Source organism: Dama dama, chromosome 28 (assembly GCF_033118175.1).
Source record: "Dama dama isolate Ldn47 chromosome 28, ASM3311817v1, whole genome shotgun sequence".
Lineage (NCBI taxonomy): Eukaryota > Metazoa > Chordata > Mammalia > Artiodactyla > Cervidae > Dama > Dama dama.
Genome location: NC_083708.1, coordinates 3000097 through 3013758, shown reverse-complemented (window position 1 = coordinate 3013758; position 13662 = coordinate 3000097).

The following is a 13662-nucleotide window of genomic DNA, read 5'->3' as shown; positions in this document are numbered from 1 at the left end:
GCAGTCATCCAGTTTTCCCAACACCATTTATAAAAGAGACTGTTTCTTCTCTGTTGTGTTTTATTATCTCCTTTGCCCTAGGTTAATTAGTCATGAATTTATGGGTTTGTTTCCAGGCTCTCTATTTTGTTCCACTCAGCTATGTGTCTGTTTTTGTGACAGTACCATACTCTTTTGATTACTGTAGCTTTGTTGTATAGTTTAAAAACCACAGAGAATAATCCTGTCACTTTCACTCATCTTTTTCAAAATTGCTTTAGCTAGTTAGGGACTTTTGTGTTTCCACACACATTTTAGAATGACTTATTCTAGTTCTGTGAAAAATGTCATTGGTGTTTTAACAGGGATCACACTGAATCTGTAGATTGCCTTGAGTAGTATGAACATTTTTAACAATATTAATTCTTCCAATCCATGGTAAAATTTTAATGTATGTTTGTCCCTTCTTCAGTTTCTTTCATCAGTGTCAAAATATTGAAGTAGAAGTCTTTTATCTTCTTGGTTAGATTTATATGGAGGTCACTTACTTTTTTAGAAGCAATTTTAAACAAAGTAGTTTTCTTTATTTCCCTTTCTGATAGTTTGTCATCAGTATATATAAGTAAAAGACATTTATGTATGTAAATATTGTATCTTGAAATTTGCTGAATTTATTTACTAGTTCTAATAGCTTTATGGTGGCATCTTTGGGACTTGAGATGTGTATAGTATCATATTTGCAAACACCAACAATTTTGTTCTTACTCTCTGAATCAGATTACTTTTATTTCCTTTTTTTGTCTGATTGCTGTACCTTGGATTTCCAACAATATGTTGAATAAAAGTGGTGAAAGTGACCATCCTTGTTTCATTCCTGATCTTGGAGGAAGAAAATGCTTTCAGCTTTTTAATATTGGCTTGATATTGGCTCTGTATTTGTCATATATGGGTATACTATGTTGAGGATTGTTCCCCTATACACAGTTTATAAGGATTTTTATCATAAATGGATGTTGTATTTCATTGAAAGTGTTTTCAGTATATATTCAGTTGATTATATGATTTTTACTCTTCAGTTAGTTAATGTAATATATTAATTGATTAGCAAATACTGACTGTTTTGAAGATATTAAACCATCTTTGGATCCCTGGGTTCAATCCCACTTTATTATAGTATAGAGTCATTTTAATAGATTGTTGAATTCAGTTTGCTAATATGTTGTTGAAGATTTTCACATCCTTATTCATTAGTGATATTGGCCTATAATCTTTATAATCTTCTTTTCTTTTTCTTCTTCTTCTTCTTCTTTTTTTTTTTTTTTCCTTTGTCTCATTTTGGTATCAGTGTGGCCCCACAGACTGAGTCTGGAAGAGTTCTTTCCTCTTTAATTTATTGGCAAATTTTGAGAAGGATAAACATTAACTCTTCTCTGAATGTTTGGTAGAATTCACCTGTGAAGCCATCTAGTCCTGAACATGTTTATTGGGAGTTTTGTTTTTATTTTTGTCTTACATTAATAACTCAATTTCATTGCTAATGATCAATCTTCATGTTTTCTCTTTATTACTGATTCATTGGGGGGTGGTATTTCACTATTTTAGGCACTTATCCCTTTCTTCTAAGTTGTTCATTTCATAGGCATATAAATGTACCATCTCTCCTCTAATTTCTGATTTTACTCACTTAAGCCCTCTTTCTATTTTTATTGATAAGGCTGGCTAAAAGTGCATCTGTTTGATTTATTTTTTCAAAGAAGAATCTCTTAGTTTCATTGACATTTTGTTCTTTTTAAATGTAAGATTATGTTATTTATTTGATTTTTCTTTTTTACTTTGGTAGATTTGTATTGCTATAAAGTTCCTTCTTAGAACTACTTTTGCTCTGTTGCATAGACTTTGGATCCTGTGTTTTTACTTTCATTTGTCTCCAGGTACTTTTTTTTTTTTTTCTTTTTTAATTTCCTTTTTTATTTATTTGATAATCTGTTGCTTGTTTAGGCTCTATGTGTTTGTGTTTGTGTTTTTTTTTTTTTTTTTCAGTTTTGTTTTGTTTTGTTTTTCCCTTATAGGGATTTTTTACTTTCTTAGTATTATGATCAGAAAAAAGGATGCTCAATACAATTTTAATCTTTTTAAATTTACCAAGGCTTGTTTTGTGGCTTAGTATATGATCTATCCTAGAGACTATTCCATGGGCACTTGAAAATATTATGTATTCTCTTGTTTGGGGATGAAATATTCTACAGTCTATTTTATCTGATATGTGTTTCAGGCCAGTGTTTCCTTATTGCTTTTCTGTCTGTTTCCTTATTGCTTTTCTGTCTGTATGATGTCAATTGTTATAAATGGGTGTTAAAATACTCTACTATTATTGTGTAACTTAATTTACTTTTTATATTTTCTAAATATTTGCTTTATGTATTTAGCAAATATTTGTATTTTTATATGTATTTGCTCCTTATTTGAGCCCATATAGAGTTACAATTGTTATCTTTTATTTTATTATTATGTAATGCCTTTCTTTGCCTCATTTTAGTCTTTATTTTGTCTGAAATAAGTGCAGCTATCCCATGTTTCTTTTACTTTCCATTTACATGGAATATGTTTTCTCATCCCCTTACTTTCAGTCCATGTGTGACTTTAGATCAGAAGTGAATCTCTTGCAAACAGCATACTTATGGGTTTAGTATTGCATCCAATCAGTCACTCTGTATTTGATTGGATCATTAAGTTTATTTATATTTAAAATAATTATTTAAAAGTATGTACCTATTTCCATTTTGTCTTTTTTTCCTTTCTTCCTTTGCTCTCTTCCCTTAGGATTTTATCTCTATCTTTAGCGTCATCTTTGGGTAACTTTCTATTCTTTTTGTGAATATATCTATTATAGACTTTTGATTGTGGATACCATGATTTGTATGTATAGCAACCCAAACAAATACATGATTATTTTCGGTTGATAATATCTTATTTTCCAACACATTCTAACTCCCTACATTTTTACTCCCCCCCCCGACATTTAATGATTTTATATCATATTTTGCATCTTTTAAAATGTATTTCTTAACTACTAATAGAGGATATAGTTTTACTTTTTACGTTTTAAGCTTTCTACAGATTTGCAAATGTTGATCTATTATTGCTACTATATATTTGCATTTACGAGTGAGTTTTTTCATTTTGTAATTTTTTGTATTTAGGGTTTGTTACCCTCCCTTTTTAACTTAGAGAACTCCCTTTCACATTTCTTATACAGCCTGTTTAGTGGTGCTTAACAGTTTTAGTTTTCACTTGTCTACAAAACTCTTTATCTCTTCTTCAAATATGAATGTTACTGATGGGCATCTAAGTTGCTTCCATGTCCTGGCTAAGAAGGCGAGGGTGGGATGTTTCTAGCATCGAACCATTTATATTATCTAGGGTGAAACAGATCACCAGCCCAGGCTGGATGCATGAGACAAGTGCTCAGGCCTGGTGCATTGGGAAGACCCAGAGGAATTGGGTGAAGAGGGAGGTGGGAGGGGGGATCGGGATGGGGAATACATGTAAATCCATGGCTGATTCATGTCAATGTATGACAAAAACCACTACAATATTGTAAAGTAATTAGCCTCCAACTAATAAAAATAAATGGAAAAAAAATATGAATGTTAGCCTTGACAGGTAGAATATTCTTGCTTGGAAGTTGTATCCTTTAATCACTTTAACAACATAGCAACATATTTTCTATTTTTTTTTTTTTTAATGGCTTACAAAGTTTCAGCTGAGAAATCAACTTAAAGTTTGCTTGTTGGAAACTAGTTGCTTTAGGCTTGCTTCTTTTAATATTCTTTCTTTCTTTCTACTTCATTTAGTTCTTTTCTAGAAAGTTTTATCTTATATATTTTCCATTTTAGTTATAACATGCCTTGATATGGAAATTTTTCAATTTATCTTGTTTGGGACTTTCTGTAGTTCTTGAACCTGAATGTTCACTTTCTTTCCCAGATGAGGGACATTTTCAGCTATTATTTGCTCAAATAAATTATCTGCCCTTATTTCTCTCTCTATTCTTTTTTCTATGATCCCTATAATGTAATTGTTAGTATGCTTCATAGTGTCCCATAGGTCTCTTAATCTATCCTCATTGCTTTATATATATATATATATAATTTTTTATATTCAGTTTGGGTGATTTCCCCTACTCTGTCTTTCAATCACTGATCCATTCCTCTGTATCCTGTAATATACTATTGATTCCTTCTAGTGTAGTTTTATTTCAATTACTGTAGTTTTAGGCTGTTCCATTCTTCATACATTTCTAACTCTTTACTGAACATCTCACTGTGTTCATTCCTTCTTCTCCCAAGTTCATCAGACACTTTTATGGTCATAACCTTGGGCTCTTTATTGGGTAGATTGCTTATTCTACTTCATTTAGTTCTTTTCTAGAAAGTTTTATCTTATTTATTTGTTTGGAAGATATTTCTGTTTCTCAGTCTTTTCCCTAATCCTTTGAGTTTATTTCTATGTTAGGTATTTTGATTGGTTCCCAATATTTGAGGAGTGATTTTATGTAGACATCATCCTGTGGGGTCCAGCAGTATGCTCCCCTCTGATAAGCAGAACCATATGCTCTAAGGCTGCCCTCTGTTTTGTCTTTGTACCATCTTCTATTGTGATGGGCCAAGACTTGGGGTTCTTGATAGATGGGGTTAGATCCTGACCCAGTTAGCTGTGAGGCTCTGTTTTATTTGGTGATTGCAGGGCCACTGGAGGGCGCTGACAAGTCTCTACACCATTGTTGTATGGATAGAGGGACTGCAGTCTTGGTGCTAGTCCTTTGTTGGATGAGGCTGTATCCCTATCCAGGCGGCTGAATGGACTGGTGTCAGGGGCACATGAATGGTGTTGGTCACTGGTCAGTGGATCTATGTCCCTAATGGCTGGCTTATGGGCCAAAGTGTTGGGGGTCACAGAGGTGCCAGCCCAAGAGGCAGGATACAAGCCCTTGATACTGATAGGGTAGTGGGATGATTCCAAAATGGTACTTGCCAGAGATTGTATCACAAGATAGAATGATTCTCAATTCTTAAAAATGACTTCTGCTAATATCTCAGACTTGTAGGGGAACCCCAGCTCTCTCCTGCCTCTCTGAGAGATTCCACAAGATCAGCAATTGGGTCTGACTCAAGCTTCTCTCAAAGTAAAGACTCTGTGCTGGGACTCAGAGCATGTAAGCTTTTGTGCATACACTTGGAGAACAGAATCTTTGTTCCCACACCTCTCTGGGTCTCCCACACATAAGCTCTGCTGACTTCTAAAGCCGGACACTCTAGGGGCTGATGCCTCAAGTACAAGATGTCTGAGCTGGAGAACTCAATCTGCTGTATGTATATTTTGCTGTTTGGAAACAATCTCTGCAATTTTGATATTACTCCTGTGTGGAGGATTTAGTGACTCTGGATCTTAATAAACTGTATATCCACTCCTCCTATCCCTCTCCTTCTGGTTCATTTATGCTTTTAATCATGGAAAGAATTTTCAGCTAGTCCTCAGGTAGTTCTCATAATTTTGATGCTTTTGGGAAGAGGTGAGTTCAAGTCCTTCCTTCTCTGCCATCTTGGTCAAAACTTTGACAAAAATATTTTGGAAATAGTTATGGGAAATGAATATGACTATAGAAAAATTGCTTTACAGATTTTTTTCTCCCTTCTCCAACTAATCCTGAAAGTAAAAGGAATATAAATAAATAAAACTCATCAATTCAATCAGTTCAGTCTCTAAGTCATGTCCAATCCTTTGCAATCCCATGAACTGCAGCACAGCAGGCTTACCTGTCCATCACCAACTCCTGGGGTTTACTCAAACTCATGTTCATTCAGTCAGTGATGCCATCCAACCATCTCATCTTCTGTCCACTTTTTCTGCTCCCACCTTCAATCTTTCCCAGCATAAGGGATTTTTTTCCAAATGAATCAGTTCTTTGTATCAAGTGGTCAAAGTATTGAAGTTTCAGCTTCAGCATCAGTCCTTCCAGTGAATATTCAGAACTTATTTCCTTAAAGATGGACTAGTTGGATCTCCCTGCAGTCCAAGAGACTCTCAAGAGTCTTCTCCAACACCACAGTTCAAAAGCATCAGTTCTTTGGCACTCAGCTTTCTTTACAGTCCAACTTTCACATCCATACATGACTACTGGAAAAAGCAGAGCTTTGGCTAGATGGACCTTTGTTGGCAAATTAATGTCCCTGCTTTTTACTATGCTGTCTAGGTTGGTCATAGCTTTTCTTCCAAGCAGAAAGCATCTTTTAATTCTTTAGCTGCACTCACCATCTTCAATGATTTTAGAGCCCAAGAAAATAAAGTCTCTTGTTTCCATTTGTTTCCCCTTCTATTTACCATAAAGTGATGGGACCAGATGCCATGATCTTTGTTTTTTGAATGTTGACTTTTAAGCCAGCTTTTTCACTCTCCTCTATCACTTTCATCAAGAGGTTCTTTAGTTCTTCTTCAATTTCTGCTATAAGGATGGTATCATCTGCATATCTAAGATGATTAATATTTCTCCAGGCTATCTTGATTATAGCTTGTGCCTCATCCAGCCTAGCAGTTTGCAAGATGTACTCTGAATATAAGTTAAATATGCAGGGTGACAATATACAGCACTGACATACTCCTTTCCCAATTTGGAACCAGTCCCTTGTTTCATGTCAGGCCCTAACTGTTGCTTCTTGACCTGCAACAGATTTCTCAGGAGGTAGTCTGGTATTCCCACTTCTTTAAGAATTTTCCACATTTTGTTGTAATCTACCCAGTCAAAGGCTTTGGCATAAAAAATAAAACAGAAATGGATGTTTTTCAGGTATCCTCTTGCTTTTTCTATCACCCAATGGATACTGGCAATTTGATATCTGGTTCTTTGACTTTTCGAAATCCAGCTTGAATATCTGAAGTTTCATGGTTCACATACTTTTGAAGTCTGGCTTGGATAATTTTGAACATTACTTTGCTAGTGTGTGAGATGAGTGAAATTGTGTGGTAGTTTGAGCATTCTTTGGCATTGCCTTTCTGTGTGATTGGAATGAAAGTTCACCTTTTCCAGTCCTGTGGTCATTGCTGAGTTTTCCAAATTTGCTCATATATTGAGTGCAGCACTTTCACAGCATCATCTTGTAGGATTTGAAATAGTTCAACTGGAATTCCATCACCTCCACTAGCTTTGTTCATAGTGATGCTTCCTAAGGACCACTTGACTTCACATTCCAGAGTGGCTGGTTTTAGCTGAGTGATCACACCATTGTGGTTATCTGTGTCATGAAGATCTTTTTGTATAGCTCTTCTGTGTATTCTTGCCACCTCTTCTTAAAAGCTTCTGTTCATTCTATGCTATTTTTGTCCTTTATTGTCCCCATCTTTGCATGAAATGTTCCCTTGGTATCTCTAATTTTCTGTAAGAGATCTCTAGTCTTTCCCATTCTATTGTTTTGCTCTATTTCTTTGCATTGATCACTGAGGAAGGCTTTCTTATCTCTCCTTGCTATTCTTTGGAACTCTGCATTTACATGGTTATATCTTTCCTTTTCTCCTTTTTCTTTCACTTCTCTTCTTTTCTCAGCTATTTGTAAGGCCTCTTCAGACAACCATTTTGCTTTTGCATTTCTTTTTTCTTGGGGATGGTCTTGATCACTGCTTCCTTTACAGTGTCACAATCCTCCATACATAGTTCTTCAGGCACTTTGTCTATCAGATCTAATCCCTTGAATCTATTTGCCAGTTTTACTGTATAATTATAAGGAATTTGATTTATGTCATACCTGAATGGTCTAGTGGTTTTTCGTACTTTCTTCAATTTAAGTCTGAATATGGCAATAAGGAGTTCATGATCTGAGCCAGAGTCAGCTCCTGGCCTTGTTTTTGCTGACTGTATAGAGCTCCATCTTTGGCTGCAAAGAATAAAATCAATTTGATTTTGGTATTGACCATCTGGTTTTCTTTATTATCTTTAAGAGCACAAAATATAAAAAGTATGTTTTAACTTTGGTTATCATTGTTGAGTTTTTTTTCTTCTTTTCTTTTCTTTCTTTCTTTCTTTTTTTTTGAGTTCTTATATTAATCATAACAGTGTTAAATTCCTAGTCTGATAATTGCAAAATCTCTACCCTATCTAATCTGTACTTGCTAGTTTCTCTGTCTGCTCACATTCTGTTTTTCAGTATGCCTTGTATTTCTATAGTTATAATCACATATGATGTGCTGGATAAAAATTGCAGGAAAAGAGGTGTTTAGTATGAGACTTTATTTTTGTCTGACTAGGAATCAGGCAATGTTTACTATTTGCTCTAGCTGTGGGTGCCTAAGGCTAAAAGATCTCCTGATTTCCATGTTTTTTCTCCCCTGTAATCAATGGGTTTCCTTAAAGACTTTTTAAATAGACATGAGCCATGCTGTTCTTTCCATTGCAATCCTTGTTATTACAAGGGAGCCCTACTGAAGAGGGTGAAATGGGAGAGGTGAGGTCTCAGTCCTTCAGGAAGCCTGTGCCTCACCTCTGAGCTATGACTTTCACATGTGCTTCTCTGTCTCAGCTCTCTTAGATGTGAAAAGGAAACTCCAGGAGCCTGGAGTTGGAAATATTGATTAACACTCTGGCCAAATAGTTTCCCTTGAGTTCAAGTCTTACTAAGGAGAACAGAATGCTCTGGGGGTATTTCAGAATGGCTATTCTGGTGGAGCTCCAGGAAGTAAAACTTAATGAAAATATGTGTGGTTCCTTGATATCTGCCCCTCTACCCTAGAGTGTAGAGCTTGTCCATACTGAACTCCCAGTATTTTGTCAATTACATTTCATGTTCTTGCCCTGGTACTGGCTCTAGCAGTGGTTTCTGCTCCTGAATATCTGTTCTACTATGATTCTGTTTCTGCCTTTGTTTTTGAATCAGAATTTGATTCAGAATCAGACTTTGATTCTGTCTGCCTTGTCTGTCAAAATGTGTCAAATTTTGGAGGAAGCAATTTGCCCTGTGATTTCAGTTGTATCACAAATCTAAGAAAAGCTGTTGCTTTTTATTAAACCAGATTTTTATGTTTGTGAAGAGTGGAGTGATGACCTTTAAACTTCTTACATTTCCTCAGTTGTATCCAATTCTTTGCAACCCCATGAACTCTGTGACCCACTAGCTGTGCCAGGATTCTGTGCATGGGATTCTCCAGGAAAAAATGTTGGCATAGCATTCTGTTCTCCAGGGTGGAGCCTAAGTCGGCTGGGGCAACTGGTCAACCCAGCCTCCAGGGCCCACAGATCTTCCCCACCCAGGGATCAAAACCTGGTTTCCTGAATTGCAGGATAATTCTTTACCACCTGAGCCACCAGGGAAGTCCAAACTTCTTACATGCTGGACCAGAACCAGAAGTCGTGTGATTATTTTAAGAATGAAATGACAAATGAATATATTTAATAAGGAAATAGATGATTTTTCCTTCATTCAATATGTCTTTAAGAAAACTGTTTTCCTTATTCTAATTAGACTTCTCATGTTCCTCACCTTGAATGATTGTTCTTTCTCATAGTTGCTTGAGATATTCACGGAATTGCTTAAGATATGTCAAATTAGCTGGAAATCAGATTCTTCACTACCATGTAGGAAAAAAAAAAGAATTATAAATTACCTTCTACACAGAAGTATAGCAGCTGATATAATAGCATATGTAATCTGCTAAATATATCAAATTATTGGGAATATACAGGCAGTGAATTTTTGATTATATCTTGAAACAGCAATATTCAATTCAGAATCATTCAACCTCTTACTGAAACAATTTGTAGCAATTCTCTTCACATTAAGTCTGTTTATATTAACCTCAACTTCCCTCTAAAATCATTTTTCAAATAGACCTTCAGAAAGATGTTATTTTTTTAAATAATTTTTCTATCTACCCTGTTTTTAAAACAGGTTTTTTAAAACCTGTTTTTAAAACTACTTACATTGTCATATAAAAATGCTAACTCAGCTGCATGTTTATGAGATTGGAGAAAATTAATATTGCTGTATTTAATGTTAACATTACTACAATTAATTACTGATAATAAAGAGTAACTTGAGAAGTGAATATTTTCTGTTTTTTTATTTCTGAGAATTAATTTTTGGCATATAATATTAAAGACATAAACTCTCAGTTTTCTTAATGTTTAGAGCTGTGACAATCTCTAAGTTAATAATTAGTGTTAATTACTCTTTTCAGCAGACTTGATTGTAAAAGTGAATCAAAGCACTAAAGTACTTACAATGTTCTGAAATTCAAATGCTCTGTAAAATAATTTAAGTGGCAGAGCAAAATTTATTGAATGTCCTAGATTTGCTTGCTAAAAAATTCAAGACAAATGATCTCCTTCTTTTTAGTTTGATCACCACTGCTCTTCTCTTTTTCAGTAAATGAATTTCTACCAAACAAGATAGATACATAAACTGATGATTGTCATTTAGTCATGCTTATTGAATTTTACAAAATGATGGCAGTCAGTAAAACAGTTAATTGCATTTTTATAATTAAATGTAGGCCTTTATATATTGTAGAAACTATTCTATTAAAATGTGGGGAAAATTACTTTCTGAATGAGAAAAAAATGCTCTGAGTTTTATAGGAATATAGTCTCTTTGCAATACCTCAGTTCAGTTCAGTTCAGTCGCTCAGTCGTGTCCGACTCTTTGTGACCCCATGAATTGCAGCATGCCAGGCCTCCCTGTCCATCATCAACTCCAGGAGTTTACCCAAACTCATGTCCATTGAATCCGTGATGCCATCCAGCCATCTCATCCTCTGTCGTCCCCTTCTCCTCCTGCCCCCAATCCCTCCCAGCATCAGGGTCTTTTCCAATGAGTCAACTCTTTGCATCAGGTGGCCAAAGTACTGGAGTTTCAGCTTCAGCATCAGTCCTTCCAATGAACACCCAGGACTGATCTCCCTTAGAATGGACTGGTTGGATCTCTTTGCAGTCCAAGGGACTCTCAACAGTCTTCTCCAACACCACAGCTCAAAAGCATCAATTTTACGGCACTCAGCTTTCTTCACAGTCCAGCTCTCACATCCATTACATGACCACTGGAAAAACCATAGCTTTTACTAGATGAAATTTTGTTGGCAAAGTAATGTCTCTGCTTTCTAATATGCTATCTAGGTTGGTCATAACTTTCCTTCCAAGGAGTAAGCATCTTTTAATTTCATGGCTGCAATCACCATCTGCAGTGATTTTGTAGCCCAAAAAAATTAAGTCTGACACTGCTTCCACTGTCTCCCCATCTATTTCCCATGAAGTGATGGGACCAGATGCCATGATCTTAGTTTTCTGAATGTTGAGCTTTAAGCCAACTTTTTCACTCTCCTCTTTCACTTTCATCAAGAGGCTTTTTAGTTCCTTTTCACTTTCTGCCATAAGGGTGGTGTCATCTGCATATCTGATGTTATTGATATTTCTCCCAGCAATCTTGATTCCAGGTTGTGCTTCTTCCAGCAATACCTAATTGTTTTTTTTTTTAATGCCATCTTCAAAACAGACTTAAAAACAAAGCACAGGATAGCAAGACAGACCATTGGGTTTTATGTTTGTTTATGGTTCTAGTGTTCATTTATCATGATATAAATTGATCAATGTTGTTGATAAATATTTACAATTATTTGTTCTGTTCAAGATACGCTGACTTATCTTATTAAATAATTGAAGTTTATTGTCTCTGTATAGAAAGCACCTAAGCAAAAGCACAATTCTTAGCTAAACTCGATAATTTATTTTTTTTAAAGAAGAATGTTTTATTGCTTTTGACATATTCATATTTGAACTCAGGGTATTGATATTTTAGTTCACTCAAGTAGATCCTTTGGACATTCACCATAGCAAAGTATTTGTAAATCATATGAAGAAAAATATGAACATGCCCTGTTCTTACAATCAAGTTAAGGAAAAGGGGACAGGTCCATAAACAAATGAATCCACAGAAAAACAGCAACTATATTCCTTTAAGGAAAAATGTGGCACTTTTCTTTAACATGTGTTAAGCATATTCTGTATAAAGAGCACTATGCTAAACCCTCAAAATAATGTAAACATTCATTAGTTTCAATTTCTCACCAAAGAGTGCTCTCAGCTGAGTAGAGTAGACAAGCGCATAGGGGGTAATAAGAAAGCCCAGAAATGGGTTCATGCAGGAAACTGTTTTACCAAGCACCACATTTTTCCCATAATCTTCATCCCTTGAAAAAGCTCTTCTAATACTTTACTCAGACTTGAAAATTACCTTATTACTTTTAATATCAGAACCACAAACAGTGTCCCAGTTAAAAGAATTTTAACCAGTGTCCCTTGGTAAAAGAATTTCCTGCATGAGCCCATTTCTAGGCTTTCTTATTATCCCCTATGCACTTGTCTACTCCACTATCTGAAAACACTCTTTGGTGAGACATTGAAACTAATGAATGTTTACATTATTTTGAGGGTCTAGCATAGTGCTCTTTATACAGAATATGTTTAACACATGTTAAATAGAAACTTGGGCTGAGTTCTCTGAGCTGAGGCTTGGAGAACTTCAGTTTCCATATCTATAGCATGGAGGTACAGATGAGCTGACTGCTGAATCATATCCAAGATGACATTGTTAGTACTTTGGAAAGGTGGGAACAGAATATTAAATGATGACATTTATAGGTTGAGGTTCTTTCCTCTGAAACTTACCTTTTATTCATTTATTATTAAGGTAAGTATTACTATGTCATATCATTAGGGGTGGGGGCAAAATATATTTAAACTAGTTTCCAAAAATAAAAGCATAGGCCAGATTCCAAAGCCCATGCCATAGCCTTCCCTACCATTGCCATCCCACATGAGAGGAGTGCATTTGTCATAATTGATGAGCAACATTATAAACCAAGGTCTATAATTTACATAACGATTCACCCTCAGAGTTTGCATTTTATGGGTTTTGACAAACAAATAATAAAATGCATCTACTATAGTTTCATATAGAGTATTTTCACTGCTCTAAAAATCCTCTGTGATTCAACTATTTATTTGCACCCCCTTCTCCTTTAACTCCTGGAAATCATTGATTTTTTTAAATTTTATTTTCCTTTATAAAAAAAAAGTTTAGTCTCTTCAGATTCACTTAGTAATATGCATTTAAGTATCTCCTATGTCTTTTCATGGCTTGAAAGCTCATTTCTTTTTAGTGCTGCATATTCCATAGCCTGGTGTACCACAGTTTACCATTCATCTGCTGAAGGACATCTTGATTTCTTGCAAGTTTTAGCAATTATGAGTAAAACTGCTACAAAGATTAATATTATTCAGATTTCAGTTCATTCTTAAATTTCCCATTAATTTGTGTAAATTACCAGAGAATTGGGAATTACTGGACTGTATGGTATTAGCAAAATTTATAGTTATAAAAAATTTATAGTTATAGATAAAACTGTTAACTGTCTTTCAAAGTATAGTACCATTTTGAATTTTCATAAGCAATTAGATAGTACTTTATAATTTGTTACTGTATCAATTGCCAGAACTGGAATCCATCAAATCCATTATTCATGTGGCTAAATGTTTAATGTATGATCCTATTCTCCCCTCCCATCCTCTTCCCTTTTCTCCTCATTACTCCAGCTTGCTTCTTTCCCAATAAACTCCATGTGGACAAGAACCATACACATCTAGTT